Source organism: Kryptolebias marmoratus, linkage group LG4, assembly GCF_001649575.2.
Source record: "Kryptolebias marmoratus isolate JLee-2015 linkage group LG4, ASM164957v2, whole genome shotgun sequence".
NCBI classification, from domain to species: Eukaryota; Metazoa; Chordata; class Actinopteri; order Cyprinodontiformes; family Rivulidae; genus Kryptolebias; species Kryptolebias marmoratus.
Genome location: NC_051433.1, coordinates 464,588 through 471,816, shown reverse-complemented (window position 1 = coordinate 471,816; position 7,229 = coordinate 464,588). Strand labels below are relative to the sequence as shown.

The 7,229-nt window shown below is 42.7% G+C and overlaps 1 long non-coding RNA gene across 1 annotated transcript; it reads right to left on the bottom strand.

Moving 5' to 3' along the window:
• Positions 1-2,667: 2,667 nt before the first annotated feature.
• LOC108229601 lies at positions 2,668-7,223 on the bottom strand. The gene is made up of 3 exons (XR_001808309.2): positions 6,068-7,223; positions 4,267-4,325; positions 2,668-4,133 (listed from the first exon to the last, which is right to left on the bottom strand). It is a non-coding gene; the product is annotated as an uncharacterized LOC108229601 (long non-coding RNA).
• Positions 7,224-7,229: the final 6 nt, after the last annotated feature.

The following is a 7,229-nucleotide window of genomic DNA, read 5'->3' as shown; positions in this document are numbered from 1 at the left end:
CATCCATCCATTCATTCATCCATCCATCCATCCATCCATCCATCCATCCATCCATCCATCCATCCATCCATCCATCCATCCATCCATCCATCCATGGGTGGGTTTTGGAGCCATCAGGTCCAGGAGGACACACAGCCTCCCTCTCCTCAGTGATGCTCTCCAGCATCATAGAGTAGAAATCTATTTTGGGGGGATTTCACTTGTCTTCATCTATAAAACTCATACATGAAGTGCAACAGGAACCTCCCACTGACAGCTGTGATCTACTGGCATCAGTAAAATAAATAACTTTTTGTCTTACTTGTGGCTGGATTAGCAGAACACAAAAAGCTCGATTGAAACTGTAATGTTTATTTTTCCAGTTCCTAAAAGTTGCTTCAACAACACGTCCTCTTTGGGTTTTCAATCAATTCAATGTGAAACGCAGAAAACATTAAATGAAACTAACAGCACTGCAGAGCTTTTCTTACCACAGAAAACCCACAAGGATGACTTTTAAACACTTTATTTACTGACAGCTTTTCAGCAGTGATCAGTTATTTCTAGAACACAAAGATCTAAATAAAACACTTTTCTTCTTAATTTGCCAGCAAAGAGAGGAGAAGCCCTGGAGGTATGTGTTAAAGGATAGCAGCCCTCTGCATGACTCTCCCACCACGCCCCGTAAAGAATCTCACCTCATTAAGTTTAGCACCCAGCGACACCTCCAGCTCAGATCGTTGCCTGTTATTTTCTGTCCCTCTCTAAGTGATCAATGAGCTCCCTGCAGTAAAACGAAGACATTCCTTCAGCCAGTCTCGCCTCGGGCCGGGTTCAGATCGGACCCTCCTCACTGCAGCTTGACCACATGTTGCTCAGTGATGCACTGACCTGTTTGTGTGAGTCTGTTCAGTCAGACATCCATGGAGACATATGACTGCAGCACAGTCCTTGCAGTCAGGATGTGAGGGAACGAAGCAGGCAGTGTTTGGACACCAACACACACATCCAGATGAGAGAAACTCTCTTACTGTCTCATAATTAGGTTAGGGATTTGGGAGCCTACTGCATCTCCAGTGGTTATTGATCATTCAACAGAAATCCTCCTCTATGTATCTGTGTACTCTCTGGAATAACACATGAAATCAGATCAAACAATAAAATCAACAGAAAATATTCAAATTCAAAGGAAAAATCAACAAAGAGTTAAAAGCCAAGTGGTTTGAAGATTTCAGCTGAATATTCGGGGTGGAAAGAAGAGAAGTTAAAGAAGCGCTGATCGAGGGAGTATCTGTCTGAGCCGCCAGGTTGGTGACGAATTTTAAACAAGATTCTGAATGTCTCAAAATGTTCGTGAGGATTGTTGACTTCATCTGAGACACAGGACCTGGCTCTGCTGAGGCTGGATTTTAAACACATTTTCTTCATTGCAGCTTTCTGGAACTTCTTCTCAGTTTAGTTCCTGTAATCCTGAGATTTGTTGGGATGCAAACTTGGGATAAACTTTATCCAACTTCCAGGAGGAGCTTGTAAAACTAAAGATTTACTTCTGTTCTCACAGTTTGGTGCCTTCAGCCAGCCCCCAAGAGTCACAGCTTGGTGAGAAACTCTCCTCTGTAGACCAGATGTGAGGCCATCTGTCCAACAAACAGGACGATGTTCCCAATCTACAACAGAACGGTCCAGAACCAGAACCTCAGAGAGCTGAAGCAACGCTGGAAAGAAGAGTGGGCCAGCTTTAGTTCTGATTTCTTTCTGTGGTTGTGGATTTATGGATCAGTTCCTGATGGTTTTATCTGACCACCTTCTCCAAGAAACTGCACATCAGGAACACTTTAAAGGTTCAGCTTAAACAAAAACACTCAACCTGAACTGATCCCAAACTAAACAACTTCCATCTTTCCAGAAAAAAATTAATACATTTCTGGAACTTTTTAAAAACATAACTTTAAATTGAATTCCAAGAATCTTTCCAACAGATAATTGTAACATGTTGTTAAATCGCTGCTCTCTATTCAGGTTTTTCAGGGAAAATCTGAAATTGCGTGTCCGGGAGGTGCAAATGAAGGCGGCGTGGTGAGTTAGCATGACTGCTTCACAAAGAAGCTGCAGGAGCTCGATGTGCTTCTGTGTGATGATTAAAACCTGGCAAGCTTTGTTGTGTTCTGCAGGCTGCAGAACCCCTGACCTTTTCAAGGAAGAATCAGGTGTAGCTGATGGATGTGCGTCTCAGACAAAAGGCTAAAAAAGGCTCTGAATTCTTTATTAGATTCCAAATGAACCACTGGGAGTCATTTTTCCATTTCCTCTGTAAATGCCACCAAACTCTCATCGACTTTCTGGGAAACATCTTTGTAATTTACAGCTCGGAAACAGGTCGTTTCTCTTCTCACCAAAAAGACTTTAAATAAATGATGCCTAAGAACTCTTCAGCTAATAAGATTTAAATGTTAACAGACTCTTCAAGTTGGTTTTATTTCTGAGTAAATGTTTTCTTTGTGTCAGCAGCAGAATGAGACTCGGCGTCTTTTACAATTAAACAGAATAGAAAAAATAAATGATAAAAATAACTTTATAAAAGTGCAGAAAGTGTTAATTAAATTAAGTTATCAAATTAAAGAGAAATGTCCCTCTGCCATGTGCCAGGAATGACTCTCAGCTACTACCAGGCCTAAGTTTAGCCTAAAATCTGTAAAAGTGACTGAATTCAATCTTTTTTGTGCTAAGGTTGATTGGCTGTGGCAGCCATCTTGAACTGAGTTAAGACATATTTAGAAGACAAAAGGCCAATAATGTTGTTGCACATCCGTGTTTAGGTAAAATTAGCGAAATATCTTATGACCCAGTGGATGGAGTAAATATAAAACTAATCCTCTCAGATAAAAAATATATTTTCTGTCTTCTTCATGACAAACAGTTACAGCCAAGAAAAGAGATTATTTTAAAGTTTTCTGCAGGATTTTCAGTGAAAAGGTGGAAAGAGAAAAGGGAAACGGGTCAAAGAAATGTTGGTTTGTTCTTCTGACTGACAGCAAACATTTCAGCTCTTTTCGAACGTGTGCGATAAGTGAAAATATGTTGTTAAATGTCACAAATGGAAACTCCGACACCTGACCACTTCACTGCAGGGCTGCAGGGCGGAGGAAGGTTCCTGGGACTGCTCAACACAAACACTGATAAAATGGTCCAGAAAATATCCTGCATCGAGATGACTTCACAACAAACACTGGTTAAAGATGTTCCAGAGAATATCCTGCACCGAGATAAGTTTGCGTCCAGGGAAACTGTCCTCTGAGAAAAATGAATCTGGAAAACGAAATTAGCTTAAAGCTCTAAAAATGATAAAATATGAAGATAAAAACATCAATATGACAACAATTATTTTCTGTTTTGCAAATATATATACATATTGCGCAAAAATAAAGTTGTTTAACTGTTTAATTGATTCCCCCACAATGAAAGGCGGGCGATCGTGTAATTGCATGCATTTGTCTCTGTTAGTAAAATATTTCCTGAGCCACTGGATGGATTTTAATGAAAGTCTCAATCATTGGATCTACACCTAGCACTGATGAACCTGATTCAAGATGGCCGTCACATAAAACTGACTCTAACCCACGTTTGGTGTGGTAGTAGCTGAGAGTAGCCTGCTGGAAATCTGTGTTTAAAGTTTTCCTTTAACAGGTCAGGGTGACTGCATCCTCTCACAGAATGCTGTTTCATTAATCTTTGGACAGAAAGTGGTTGTTCTCATTTAAACAGAACCCTTCAGGTGTAAATATACTGTTAGTGAAGCCCAGCTTCACTGAAACTCCAAACAAAGTGGAAAAAAGATTGCAAACATGAAATAAAGCCGTGGTGTCACAGGGAAACGTCTGCAGAACTGAAGCCTTCAGAAGTGATCGGGGGGGGGGGTCAGCAGAGGGGCTGTGAACTCCAACTGGACCCGGGATAATGATGAGCCAGCCTTCTCCCGCTCCGAGCGGTGCTCAAACATCTTACAGCAAAGAGCCACGGCTCTAACATCTTCAGACAGGGGTGGGGGGGTTACACGACAGGAGCGTCTACGAGAGGAGTCAACCAGCGCCATGGAGGGAGGCTGATGAAAGCAGGGGGAGTGGGAGAAGAAGAGGTGATGAAGAGTCCCAACTGGCCTGAGGAGACAAAGGAAAACTTAGAGCTGGAGGAGGAAATCACACGATTCTCCAAAATAAAAGACCCATGATGCTAATAACATCCCAGTAATAATCTATAAACCGTCAGACAATCCTAAAATAAAATACAAACCATAAACAGTTCCAGTCAGTTCTGTGCTTCTGGTCAGGTTTCTCTGCTTCACAGCCCTTCTGAAAGCATCAGGGGGACATTTTATTTTATATATATAATAAACCCACAACAATACGTCGTTACTGCAGATTAAATGTTTTAACGAGGTCCTCAGGTTGGCTCTGCTCTGACAACATCAGGAAACTTTACTGTCCAGAGGAGGAATGAGTGGGAACAAGCTGTCCTGGAGACACCTGAGCAGGACTCGTCCTCCTGTCCTCTGGAAACTCGTTTCTGGGTCCCAGGTCTGATGATGGAGACCTCAGACCTCAGCTGGATAATCTCTACACGACCAACAGAAATCATATCAGCTGTTCTCTTTGTTCATGAATGAATCCACAATCTTAGATCTTTCTGAACTTTAACTCGTGAAGTTTTTATTGTAACACTCAACAATAAATAAACTGATCTGTGGCTCAGAGACACTGTCTTTGTGTCCCTGCGTGGACGCAGAGGAGACGCAGGGCGAGCCCGGTCCATCCGGACGGATCTAATGAAAAGTGGCACCGCTCCTCCTGGCCACGCCTCGCCTCCTCCTCGCTCTGGGAAATATGTTGCTAACTGTTTGCTTGTTGTTCCTTCAGCTGCTCCAATCCTGACACAGACTGGGCTCGAACCTGCGGCCTCAGGATTCTGAGACCACCACGCCTGAAGCTGCTGTAATAATCTGTTAGATTGTGAGCTGCAGATGTTGGAAGCTGAGGAACGGCTCTGACAGAGTCATTTAAAAGATAGCAGGTAAATTGATTATTGAAATGCAGGTTTTCAGAGCGTGTCAGATTATCTGATGAGTGTGTGATGGCAAAACTTCATCCTGTACTCAATCAGTCTATGAGACAGATAAGGAAACTCTCCGTCTTCAGCAGCTTTCCTGAGAGACGAGTCGAAGACGTCTTGTGGTTGATCAACACGAGCAGCAGGGTGTGTGTTTGTGTGTGTGTGTGTGTGTGTGTACACACCGCATCATCTTTTACACAGAAACGCTGGAAAGGACTGCTTTATGGCCTGTTTTACATGTTCCCTGTATGCTAGGTGTTTATATAAGTGTGGTTAGTCTTTTTATGAGCTAAATCCAAGCCAACGTGCTCCGTGTGTGTGCGTGTTAAAGCAGAGTGTTAAATTGGCAGTGGAGGATACAGAATGTGGGGTAGGGTGCCATCCTCCTTGTTAATATTTTATCTCGGCGCTGGCAGGAAGAAATGAGGCAGAGAAACACAGAAGGCCTGATGTGACAACGTGTTTCTGTGTCTTTCTTTCTTTTTGTGGCTGTATTGTTCAGTTTTATTGATTTCAGTGTCTTGCTCCTGTTTCTTTGAGGCTTAATGGGTTTTACCTTTTGTGTTGTTTCAATGCAGCCGTGTCTGAATCTGTGCTTCAGAAAGCATCAGTGGCACACATGTGCTTCACATGTTGTGTCTGAGTGCTGCTGCTGGGAATTTATTGCTCAGATTCAACGTGTGCATGTCAGAATATTCTGGATAAATGCAGCTGACGACATGCTCAGAAAAAAAAGGTAGGTTGCTTTTTTTTGTTGTCTGCATAAAAACTACTCAGCATTTTAGGGCATCTTAAACTAATTGTGTAAAATGGAAGATATCATAAAGAAGACATATTTTGCCTTTTATTTCACAAGTTTATGGAGTTTCCTGAGGTCTTAATAAAATGGTAATGAGAGAGATTTAGTCCAACACTTCCTGTCTCTATAACTCGTTAACAGCAGTCAAATCCTCCTCCTCCTCTTTCAGACACAACGTTTCTTCACCTGCTTGTTCCTTCAGGCTCATGTCTCCAGCAGGGGACATCCTGGACAGGACACCAGTCCATCACAGGGACACACAATCATTCAAGCTCTCGGGTAACGTGTTGACCCACTCTTCCACCATGCAAGCAACAGGAACATTTCCAGGACACGAACAAGCAAACACAAACCTGAAACAGAATGAAAGATGTAAAGAAAATGTATACTGGGGCAAATTATGAGCTACTTCAAACAACTGAAGCTTGAACTAAGTTAAATGAAGTCAGACAGAAAACAGGCAGAAAAAACAGGAGCTGTACAAACATCGATGTACAGAAGAAACCACACCATCTACAGACTGAATCTGTTCTTCTGTCTGTGAACTGGGTGATAAATCACAACGATCCAAGCACAGGACTTGACCTGAAAACGTTCTGCAGAGAGATGCCATAATCACAGAAACGTCTGATTTCAAGCATTAGACCGTCCCGACAGTATTACTGTTTCCTGAGAATTACCATGGAAGGGAGGAGCTCTTTAAGGGGAAGAAGGGAAATTAAGTTTTACAGGCAGCAGAGGGGAAAGATATGAAGGGAGGGAAATGATTCAGAGGATGAGTTTTCAGCCTGTGGTTGAAGATAACTCTAATGTTTCAACCAGAGAAGGCCTGAGGGCATCCCAGAAATAAGAAAGAACAGGTCGATACCCAAGAGCTTTAAACTCCGACCCTATGACGTTTTCAGCAAAGGAGCTGACTGATGCTTTGTGACAAAGTTACACAGGTCATCGATACTCCTGCAGGGCCGAAGCGTCGGGCTTCTGAAGCTGCGCAGACTGAGATATCTGCCGCAGCCGTCACATCCACGGAGCTGAAAACAGAAATATCACAAGGTTTAAAGTTTAAACAGCAGATAACTCTGATCCTCATGACCTGTCCAGGGCCGACGGACGTTTCATGTTGGTTTCAATCAAACTGGCCTTTTGGAGGAAAAAGTGTCAGAGTGAAACAGAACAATAACAATTAAACAAAACATGTCAAATAAAATAAATGTTTGCATAAATATTCATGAGTGACTGTCCTCATTCAACTCAGAGAAAAGATGTCAGGGACGGATCCGAGAGGAGCCAGGGTCCATGCTCGGGACAAACCGGGGTCCACGCTCTGGACAGACCAGGGTCCACGCTC